Raw genomic sequence first — 12,455 nt, forward strand, 5'->3', positions numbered from 1 at the left:
TAAAAAACAATTGTAATATGAAACATTGTGACATCTGAATGTATTTCTGGTTGCATTAAATACCAAATCATATAGGGTCATTAAAATTCACATATAAATCCAAATATGTGTTGAAGGTAAAGTAAGGGTTGGATTACTTTTCGATATTAAAAATTTACTCATTTTATTAATTAAAATATTTTAAGATTGATTTACTCTTTTAGAAATGAAGTTTGAAACAGGTGAAGGTTTGTGTATTTGGACGGTATATATAAATACATTTCATGAGATGGTTAAAAAACACATGCTTCAAAGCATTGAAACTTCATTCCACTAGAAGAATTCTCATTTCTTTGGAGTAACGCCCATCACTCACCACCTAGCAAGATCTGAGTTTCAAAGACTGCTAAATTTGTCAGGAAATGTTTGACTTCCAAAGGAAAGCATCAGAAAAGAGATACCACACAGGTATGATGAGCCTGAGGATGAACGGGCTAGGATCCTGAGGGATACCATGAGGGGTCCGGCTGCATCCATTTCATATGAAACTTATGAGCTCATGGAAAAAAGAGCTGTGATCTTCTGAGCTCCAGGCAGTGCCAGCCTCAGGGTACTATTGATATTGCTTTGTTTAACTCATAACTCTGGTGACAACTGTTTTTGAGCACTACCTCCTCTGAATGGACCAGGTAAATAAATCATTTTCTCATGAGCTTACAACTAGGAAGTAGTTATAATCCGATGTCCAGATACATGTCTTTTGGGAACTAAAATCTGCACTTTTTGCTACTGTCCTACATCTGTTTACTATATCTCATCATCACTCAAAGTAGTATTTGGCTACTTCAAGTTACAGTACTCAGGCGCATTCACTGAGTCAAGGGCCAGAATGTGTCCTTGTAGAAAAAGTGCCTTCCAACCGATGCCACTTCATCGTGTCTCTCCAGAAGAGGGGTCAGCAGTGGCCACTCCAGCCTCATGGTTCCTTCCTGTGCCTCATCTTGCATTGTCTGTCAGAGCAATGTGAAAAGTGGTAGCTACTTAATCTGAATATATATATATATATATATATATGTATATATGCATATGTAAAATTTTAGTTGAATTCTCAATTTCATAGTTAAACTAATTTCAAGATCAGAAAAGAAAACAGAAAACTTTATGCCAATTAAAAGTCCCTTCCCAAGGCCACTATAGACATCTAGACGTACCTTGAATGTGCCCTAATGGGAAGGGATGAAGAGACATCTCCTAGTGGTATTTAGCAGTCACAGAGCTACATTTCTGTCAGAGCATCTGTGTTTGGACAACTATGTCATGCAGCCTCTCACAAAATGTTCTGAAATTTGCACACACATGCAGCAATAAAAATCACAAGTGTAATGTGTGGCAAGCCAATTTTTATACTTTTGATCTCAGTGGATTTCAAACAGCCTCATGAGAATGGTACAAGGAAAGAGAGGTTGAAACCGATGGCTCTTCCTCTCACACAGGTGGCAGCTCTGGGTGAAGTTCAGGTTACAAGTCGTGTGTATCCTCTTTCCATGATGCAGCACAGTATAGCTGCCTACTCTGAAAGCCCAAAAAGAGAAGGCTGAGGTGAAACTTCTAAGCTGTCCCTTCTTAAGCTTTATCTACCTCTCGGGGAACAGCCTAGAAGGTGGTCTGACGTTGAATTATCTTTGTAGTCACAGAAGGGGATTAGTCTGGAGTAGACTGAGTCCCACAGAAGATATCTTGCTTTTGTTTGAATTGTCTGAGCTGGGAATTTCTTGACCTTTAGTACTGACTTTGAGACTTCTCTTAACGAAAAAGGTGACAGGGAAGTTTGTAACAGTAATGTAATAATGTTTTAAATTACTTAAAAGTTTCTCCATTAACATGTATTAAATGCTCGTATTGATGATGCTCAGTGTGACACTACAATACATGCACACAGGATGGACTGATCAAATTCAGCCTGATTTTATCTACACATACCTCTTCTCAGGCAATAGTAATCACTACTTAAATCTAGGTTTGCTTCTGTCTATATGACTTGGTCCTGCAAACCTGACTGTGAGACTAGAGAATGAAGAAAGGGCAGACATAGGGACAGAAAGGCTGGGATTGGGCGTGTTGTGCTTATTTGATGGAGAGCACCAACTGAGCAATCCGGAAACTTGGTGCATTTATTTTATACATCTCAATCAAGGAGAGTGGTTTCTGGAGTAGGAATGAGGATGTAGATTTAGCTACTCTCTCAGTAGTGGGTCACCAAAGGGGAGTTGTCTCAGACTGCAATCATCCTGGAGGAGGAAGCTGAGGTTAACTTGTGAACACGAGTCTAAAGTATTGTCCTTTTTGACATGGCCATGCCCTTGTCAACAAAATACATTCCCTCACTTCTTCATCCACTACACACACAGGTAGATTCTTTTTTAAAATTTCTATACATGAGAAGAAAATAAATTACTTGCCTTTCCATGTCTGGTTTATTTCATTGACTATAATACTTAGCATTTCCATCTATCTTGCTACAACTGACAGGATATGTAACCCAGGAGGGGCAGGGGTCAAAGAACTAAGGCAGTAGAAGGCTTGTGGGAAGGGGAGAAAGGGTTCTTTTTTATTCCCAAATTATAATTTGATTTATTTGTTTGTTTGTTTTCCAAGACAGGGTTTCTCTGTGTGGCCCTGGTTGTCCTGAAATTCACTTTGTAGACCAGGCTGGCTCCAAACTCACAGCGATCTGCTGGCCTCTGTCTTCCAAGTACAAGAATTAAAGGCATGTGCCACCATTGCCTGGCACAAGTTATAATTTTTAGATCTTTGATAATATCAATCAGAGAATCAAACCAGATATGCAATGATTTCCTTATATTAGTAAGACAACTTAAATCTTTATTTACACAGAATGTTTAGAAACAAATGTTTTTATTCCGGAATGAACAGCACCTTTCTAAGCAAGATGAGAAAGAAAATAATGCCTATAAGTCATTTTAATAAATTCATCTTCAAAGAGATTTTAAAATCCAGAGACATAAAGATGCATAATACTATATAAAAATAAATGCAAATAAAACAACATACATTTCATGTATTTGGAAAATTTAAAATATTTAACTGATTATACCTTGTTGATGGGTAAATACATGCTTTATCATCATGGGGTTAGACATTTTTTAATGCAACCTGGCAATACCAAAATTTGCTACCCTTTAACATCTGTAATACTGTTAGATATTTATTTTGAGAAATACTTAGGTAGAATTTAAAGGCTGATATAGCAGGATGCTGACCAACATGATGTGTGTCCTGCCAGAGTGACTGGGAATTTTTTAGTAGTGGTCCACCAGGAAAGACTACCTGAATGAAATACACTGTAAACAACACAATGGAAGACATAGTGTAGCTCCTCAAATGATAATTCCTATTTGTATTTATTGCCATGAAATTTAATTTTCAAATAAAGCAGGCAAACCACAGTACCATGTATACAGAGCGGTGTGTGCATGTGCTGGTGTGTCACTGGCTGAGGTTGCAGACGATTAGTTCACAGACATCTTTCAAAATATTATCACTTCAATCTGTCAGATTGGCTTGTGGGTGTGACCGTGGAGTGTTTTCTTGGTTGCTGTGAGAGGGCTCAATCCACTGCAGGTGGTGCCATTCCTTACCCAGGTGGGCTTGTGTTTATATAAGGGAGGTAGCTTGACAAACCAGAGGAAACAAACCAGTAAGCAGTGTTCCTCCATGGTTTCTGCTTCAAGTGCCTACCTTGACTTCCTTCCTTGGCTTCCCTGGATGATGGACTGTATGTAGCCTGTAAGCTAAATAAACTCTTTCCTTCAAGTTGCTTTTGCTCTGGGTGCTTATCACAGCAACATAAACAAACTATGACAAGCAGATTCAAAATTTATACTGATAGAATAATTTTCTAAACAGTTCTCCACTCCTTACAGACACTGCTTTAAGCTCATCATAATCTGATAATTGCAGCAGCATACCACTGTAAGATATCTTGTGCTAAATGTATTAGCTGCCTCTACTGATAAATGGCTATATTCCAAGCCATCTCAGCAAATTATGCCCTAAAATTGTGCTTCTGGGTTCTATAAATACAGAGATATCATTAATCAAAAAGGAGCTGGAAATTAACTGTTTTCTACCCTAACCTGCTTTAGTCTAGGGGAATGACTCAGAGAGACCAGCCCTGGGATTCTGATTACTTAAATGAGAAATAAGTCTTTGGCTATTTACATAATCAATCGCTTGCTATTTATTTTTCATGCCTTCTCTTTTGAACATCCACAACGTGACAGGTGTTGGGCTCTGCAGTAGAGATGCAGCATAAGCCTATAGTTCTCTGACCACTCCTGCAGCATAGTAGAGGTAAGTTACAATCTTGACAGAGTCTCAGATCCTAACCCCAAATGCCTCAGCTTCCAGATAAGTGCTCTACTTTAAGAGTGAATGCCAAAGCACTTCTCCTGTCTGTCTAGAGTTCTGAGATGACCTCACAGTCTTTGCCAGGTGTTACATCCATGATCATGCTGTACAAAAAAAGAGGGGGTGCAAAAGTAGTTAAGATTATTAATCAGTCTGTCTTTACAACAAGGGCATTTGGGCAGCGAATATCACTCATTGGTATAATGTTTGCCTAAAAGGAGGCCTTGGGTCAATCTCCAGTAATGACGAGATACAGGGATTTTGGGGATAGCCTTACCTAATCACGTGAGCTTTAAAAGCATAGATTTCTATAGATGTTAGCAGAAGAGAGAGATTCAAAACATGAAGATTCAACGTGAAGTTAGTTATCTGTGCTGTGATGGAGGCACCATGGGTAAACATCTCTGTGACCAAGAGCAGTCCCAATGACAGCCAGAAAGGGTAGAATGGCTTTGGTCCTGCATAACAAGGAACTGAACTCCACCTACAGCAGGAGTGAGCTTGAGGAGGACGCTGGCTACAGAGGAGAACACAGGGAGCTGGCATCCAGCCTTCTTCAGAGAATGCACCCACACTGTCTCCAGGCTCCAGTCTAGATATTGCAAGATAATAAATTGTGATATTTCACCTACCAATTTTTTAGTCATCTGTTACACAGCAACAAAAACGAATGTGCATTCTTTGTTATTTGTATATCACCCGCAAGGACTAGCATCACACTAGTTCTAACTGGGGCAGAGCTGCTTGACCTGTCTTATTCAGATGGGGAAATGTTTTCATCACATTAGCCCTTTTATTATTTTTTAACATTTATGTATGTATGTAGGCGCGCGTGCACGTGTGTGTGTGCAAGGGTGGAGAAGCCTGCACACACATGGAAGTGAAAGACGGCTTCAGATCCCTCCAGAGGCATTTGCTGGACTTCAGGCTTGTTACATGGGTGCTGGGATGGGGTCCCCAGGCTGCAAGATTGTGCTGCAACCACTTTTAACTGCTGAGTTGTCTCTCCAGCCCCACTTCTCTTTTAGAACATTTTTGGAAATATAGTACAAGGAACATTTTTTTGCCCGAATCCCTTGATGTATCACATATTATGGATACAACTACCATTATCCTCAAATACTTGAGAGGGATTGTTTTAAATCAGAGCGTTCTCTAACTGCATGTACTATAGCCATCATATGAAGGAACTTCACATCAATGCATCTCTCAGACTCCACTAAAGTTCTATGAATCCTATCCAAATAAAGTTCTTTGCAGCCAAAGACACAGGCAGAGCCCTATCTTCAGTTACCAAATCTACTTAGTCTTCTTTGGCCTAGAATAAGGTTTTCATTTTTCCATTAGCTTCTGTGATCTTAAGCTTTTATGATCACGGGCCTGTTACTATGAACATGTGCTTCAGTTATGGCCCTGAGTTCTCGTGACACAGGTGCACTTTGGTAGACCAAGTAAGGAAGAGGTGTTGTGTTCTCGTTGGCTCTCTAATACAGTGCGTGGTTTTCGTGTGTACTGACTACAGTAACCACCTTGTGTTGACCCCTTAATGCAGTGTCTGCCAGGGATCCACGAACAGCTACACCCTCTGTTGTTTTAATTAACAGCTGTTTTGTACGAAGGTAATTTAAAACTATATGAATATCTCATCTGCCACCAAACTCTAAATGCATTAAATAATTATACACTAATGGTTTCTTAGTTTATTTGGTGTTTTATGAGCTGTCATCATCACCTCTTTTCATACTCAAATTGTCAGAAATTTGGCCAAGAGTAACTCCTCTGAGCTGGATTGTCTTCAATCTCGGCACATCTCACGTCTCTTCTGGAGAATCCAGCCTTTTCTGTTACATTTAAAGCCAAAATCTGGACGCTGGTTTATTTACTCAGCGCTCTTACAGGGGTGTTGCTCTTAACCCACACTGACCTTGCCTTCTAATGTCTCCAAATACTGTGCTGTCTGCAGCCTCCTGGCTTCTAGGTATACTTTTCCTTCCACCCAGAATGCTTTTCCATCCTAATCACATAGCAAATGTTTTCTACTCATCATTTGTACTTCAGCTTTCACCAAGAAAACTGCTCTAGGGGCCTAGACTATCCTTACCCCGACCCCACAGCACTGAGCATCTCGGGAGTGTGTCTTCCTCCTCACTGGCCATGTAAACATGTCTGCTTGGGGTCAACCCTTTGTCCATTGTGCCTCACACAGTCCTAGCGCACAGCTTGCAATACATTTGTGGAAAGATCGAGAAAGCAAATGAGTAATCGCTGGAACTGGAAGTTGTAAAAGTAATGGGCTCACTTATATCCTATTTTCTGTATCAGTGAACATCAGTAAGACTTGATCCTTCCTGACAAACTGAATTTCTACTTTAAAAAAAAAAGAAAGAAACCTCAAACTGTCCTCAAATTCAGAGTGTAGCTTGGGTTGAACTGAACTTGAAATCCTTCTGCCTCCACCTCCTAAGGGTGGGGATTAGAGGTATGTACTACTAACTCTGGGCTGTTCTTCCTCCCCAAATCTCTTGATTTGAGACAGAGGGTTACTATATAGCCCCAGATGGCCTGGAGTTTTCTATGTAGACCACACATACCTAGAACTCAGAGAGATTCACCTGCCTCTGTCTCCTGAGTGCCACCACACCCATCCTCCTCTGTGTTATTTTTGAAGTTAGTTGTACTTGAAATGGATTCAGAAAAAAAAAAACAAAGGCAGTTGCCCTCTGCAAAGGTCACAGACATTGCCACCCTTGATTTAATCACTTGGGTTTATTCTCCATTACATTTGTTCCTGAGTAACTTTGGTAATTTGTTAAGAAAACAAAACACTGCAGAAGAATGTTTCATTTGATTGCATAACGCTAAATCTTCACCACCTCCTGGGTCCTTAATTAAATCTTGTTATTACACAGTGCCTTGTCCTTGAATGTGAGTTTCTCTAAAAGTTTCAGGAAGGGAATTTATGACAGAGGAAGGAGGAAGGAGACTGAAAGGCTGTGGATGTCTACAAGTCCCACCAGAGTCTCTACAAACTAGACATAGTAACTGTCTTCTTAGATTGATGCTTTTCCAGATTGCCTCTGGTGTTAAGCTAGACTTACACTCAACAAAGACCCACATACGGTGTTGTCCTCTCCTTATTCGTAACTATGGCACCTGTACCTGGGAGCGTTGTAGGTCCCATCTGGATAAATAACTACAGGGGCCAATGGCCCTCAAGAGAGGGAGAATTAATTTCTACTAGGTATGAGTTCCTCCTGCATAGGTTGTCCAGTTCCAAATGGTCAGTCTGGACACATGCACATATGTGCATTGTTAAACAGATGCTGGAGGTTGTATAAAGGTGTGTGTGTGTGTGTGTGTGTGTGTGTGTGTGTGTGTGCGCGCGTGTGTGTGTGAAGAGACCATGAGTTGAGAGGGTGAACAGGAAAAGCTGAAGGGAAAAGGAGGCAATAGTAATTTCTGGAGAAGTCTGATGAGGGAGGAAGGGGCAGAAGTGATAAAGATGCATTGCTCACGTACAAAGGTCTCGACATTTTTTTAAAGAGAAAGAATCTCCTTTGGACCAGAACCATGGCTTTTGTTCAAGCATGGGAACTTGAGTGTGAATACCCAGCACATGTATGGACATTAAAGCACTGGAATGTGCTGCCATAATGCCAGTGCTGCAGACAAGCAATCCCCAAGGGTCACTGGCCACCCCCAGCCTCAAGTCAACAAGATCCAGGCTGCGTAAGACACCAAGTCCTCCAAGGTAGGGTGTGGAGCTCTAGTCTCCACAGGCACAGGTGCACACTGTTGTGTTTCAGTCACCCTGAATTGGAACATTTGTATCTTTTTATTTTCTAATAACTCTGTGAAACTACTCAGGAGATGGCTTGTGAGAGTCCAGAATCTTAAGTCTGGGAAAATGGACACTCTCTAGGGTCCATCCACAGATTTATAGACGTATTAAACTACTGGGTGAAAAGACTCACCAGCCAAGCTTCTGAAAGGAGATTTGAGAGTCTGTTGAGCTGCCTTCAAGTTGTGCAGAGCTCCAGTTGTCACCCAGCTGCGGGTGGATATTTCTGGTGACAAGGCTGCTTTTGAGTTATCCTTATTCCTGTAAGTAGCCCCTTACCCATATTGGAGCTACCTGTTAATAACTCCAATGAAACTCATTGTTTCATCCAGTTGAAATTCAGTGTGACCTTTACTTCTATCTGCATGTGATCCTTTCTGGGGTGGGTAGACTTGTGCAAGTGCTGTTTCTCCCCAGGAACAGCCTCTAACCTAACACGGGCATGTGTACACACACATGAACAAGTACTCAGCACACCATACATCATGCTTGCTTTGTTCTTGAGAATTCAGTGAACAATTCTTGAAATTCTTAGCCACATTGAAACAAGTGGCTATCAGTTCAAGAAATTATTCTCCAGCTTCCTTCCAGCAGCTTATTTTCACTGAAGTGAGTTGTGTTAAAAGTGGCTTAGCATTCAGGTCTGACTCCTTTATAATAATGTTATTTTTAAATGAGGATTTGTTGCTTTATCACATCTTAAAAATAATTGAAATGGATGCATTTTCTGGCTGCAATTAATTAACTAGAACATTTTATCTGCAGTAGAAAAAAATGATAATGTGGGCCTTACTAAACAAACTAAGTTATCCAAAGCCTGACAGAGAAGTCCAAGGACCAAAGGCAATGAATCTAAGCAAGCTTTAAAAAATCCCCTTTAATGAAAAAATTTGAACATACAGCGTTTTGTTTTGAAATGAAAAATTGCTGAGACACAAGGGTTCCTTGATTTCTGAAAAAAAAAGATGTCTTCTAATTGTTGGGTCACTTTGGAATTATGACTGTGTATTTACTCTGTCTCCAGCAAGGGAAGAGGGAGTTTACTGTTTCTGCACCCCGTGTCTTCATGAGCATCTTGGAAGGTGAAACTGCACAAGGCCTACTGTTTCCTTCAGGACTGTAATTCATTTGTCAAAATGAACATTGGCTATCAAGTCACTCCTAATGTGGACTAACTTTATCTCAGTTCAACAGACCAGTGCTCTGTAGGCTCCATCTACCGAGCAGAGCATGCTGGCAAGCTCAGGGGTGTTGACCAGACTTCAGCCTGGTCAAATGACAGCAGAGAACATTGGGTATGGCGTTCTCAGGTTAGCCAAGGAGGGATTACTATCTGGTATATTTGTCTGCACAGAGATTCTCTTTAATGCCTTACTGAAAGATGCTGAAAATAACAGAGTATCTTACAAGCAGCATTCCAGGGAGGAGTCTTCTACTTACCTAGCAGAGCAACTTGATAGGGCAGTACTTCTATGAGAACTGCACATGTTTCTGGAATAAATACTTATTTTCCTCCACTTGTCAACAGCTCAGTGGTTTCTCTGACCTTCCACTTGTGGTCAGATGATAGCCAGAAAGGATCACTTTCCTTGGAGGCTGCTGTGTTTATCTGTCTTCTAAGTGTCGATATTAAGATGCATCTCTATTCATGCTCCATGAGTCATATGTTGTTCAGCATTGACCCCCCCCCTTTTGCAGAGCTGGCATGGGGCAGTCACCTCTCAAGGTGCCAGTCACTCGGCTCCCTCTTTCTATATAAATCACAAGTACTTTCTCAGCCCCAAATGAAAAGACAAAGAGAAATTTAAAATACAAATAAATTTTTCAGATGTTCAGAAAATCCAATTCCATTTAAACTTTTCAAACATATTTATGAAAAAAAGCTTATAAAAGTAGTCATGCCGGGCAGTGGTGGTACCTTTAATTCCAGTACTCAGAGGCAGAGGCAGAGTCTCTGAGTTTGAGACCAGCCTGCTCTACAGAGTAAACTCCAGGACAGCCAAGCTATAAAGAGAAATCTTGTCTCTAGAAACAAAACAAAACAAAACAACAAAATATTCATTTTAGGGGGCTTCTGAGTTGCCCAAAAGCGTTCTTACTGGATTTGAGATGTCTGTTTACAAGGCATTCAAATCCTAAATAGAAATGGAAACTCGAATGTTTTAACTTTTTAAATTGTTTTTGTTTGTTTTGTGTGCATGTATGCGCAGCTTGTGAAAGTCAGTTCTTTGCTTCTACCTTGTGGGATCCGGGAACTGAATTCATGCTATCGGGCTTAGCAGCAAACGTATTTCCTTACTGAGTCATCCAGACAGTCCTAAATGCATGGGATTTTGATGATGGAGGGCACTGGAATCTCAATTCTAATGCACAATAAGTGGCTAATAATCATTTGTCGAATAAATGAATGATGGGTAGAATAGAGCAAATCAAGGTCCTGCCAGTTTATTAAGAAAGAAAGAAAGAAAGAAAGAAAGAAAGAAAGAGAAAGGAAGAAAGGAAAAGAAAGAGAAAGAAAGAAACCAATGGAATAATAAGAAAATCAGAAGATTCCATATCAGCAGATGAAGGCAATTTTGTTTTATCCAGTGGAAAGTTTAGAGGATTTATCTTCATCCACTAACATGATTCTGGTAAATAATTGTTTTTATGGCTGGTAGTTACAGTAAATGACCCTGTTCCTCTAATCTCTGTATGCATGTTGTACTCTTGATTTCCTTGTTGTTGTTGTTTGTGGTCATGGTGGTGGTGTTTGTCTTATTGGTTCATGAATACAACACCGATTGGCCAGGCAGGATGATAGGTAGGACTAGGAGACTAGGAGGATTCTGAGACGTGTAGGTAGAGAGGAGTTGTCATGTGATCCCAGGAAGTGATGTAGCTGGGCAGAAACAGCCACTAGTTAGCCATAAAGGTCTGGGGGTCTGTACAGACAGGCATGTAGTGACATAGCTGGGCAGAATCAGAATATAAGCAGGGACAAACAGAAATAGGAAATCACTCTCTGGTAAGTCAAAACCAAATGAAAATACATAGATTAGTAGTTATGGATTAAGAATAAGCAGCACAAGTCAACATCCAAAAGCTTTATGCTAATAAAGTGTCTGTGTGTTTCTTTGGGGCAGAGAAAGGCAGTGGGCCATAAACCTTCACATTAAACAATATCTTCTGTATATTAAGTACCATGAAGATTCTCTACAGAATATAAAATGATTCTGTTATGGCCACTACACTCCAGTAACATTTCTCTTATAGTGAAAATATAACCAGCAATTGTGAGACAATAAGTCAAAACAGTAAGAACTGGGTCCTGGCTATTTAGAAACAGAAAGACATTTGGGAAGGTTGTCATGAAGAGACTAACTTACATTCTATGGGAAGGATCCAGAAGAAAAAGGGAAGGAGGGTGTGCATGTGAGAGAGTAGAAAGCAGAATGCAGGCAGCATGAGGCACTTGTCTTTCAGCAATGGGTGGTGCTTGATTAGAATGTATCTAACCCCATAATCCTTTATAAAAGGGAACTGCCAGGCTGCCAAACATAGGACCTCAAGTGGACAGAGAGTCATTAGCAGTACATTAGACACAAAAGATGTTCACTTGTCAGGGATTGATCTACAGTATCAGCTTGCCCTTTCTGTTTCCCATACTCACTCTCCAGTGCATCTTGGGATGAAGGACTCAGTCTCCTCATCAATGCATCTTAGAAGAAAGATTGCTGTTGAACTATGGGACCTCTTTCTTCAATGGGGATGGAGACAAATGACCCAACATTCTTGGCATCTAATTTCAAGACCATTGATGCTTGGTTAATGTATGAGCAAGGATATTTGTAAGAAGCAGTCTGGTGACATACACCCTGTCTACTCTTGTCCCTTGCCCCTCCCCCACAGTGGTCCCACACCTGAAGGTGGGGAAGGGTGCTTTAGAATTCTCATTTCAGTTGTCTTCTGATATATTTCTTAGTGTGAGGTGAGAGTTAATAAATGAGAGGTCTACATAGAGAAGTTCATGTGTTCTGGGTGAGCACGTCTGTGGTCCAGTGTGAACTATGCCTGTGTCCTTCAGGAGAAGAGTTCACAGGTGAAATAGTCAGTAGTGGAGAGGATGGAGAGGCGGGAGCATTGTTAGCATCCCTGAACCCGAATTCCAAAGGGGAGAGACAGAGGACACGAGGGAGGTCAAAAGGAGCCTAGAGATTAGACA

This window comes from Mesocricetus auratus, unplaced genomic scaffold (assembly GCF_017639785.1).
Source record: "Mesocricetus auratus isolate SY011 unplaced genomic scaffold, BCM_Maur_2.0 Super-Scaffold_6730, whole genome shotgun sequence".
NCBI classification, from domain to species: domain Eukaryota; kingdom Metazoa; phylum Chordata; class Mammalia; order Rodentia; family Cricetidae; genus Mesocricetus; species Mesocricetus auratus.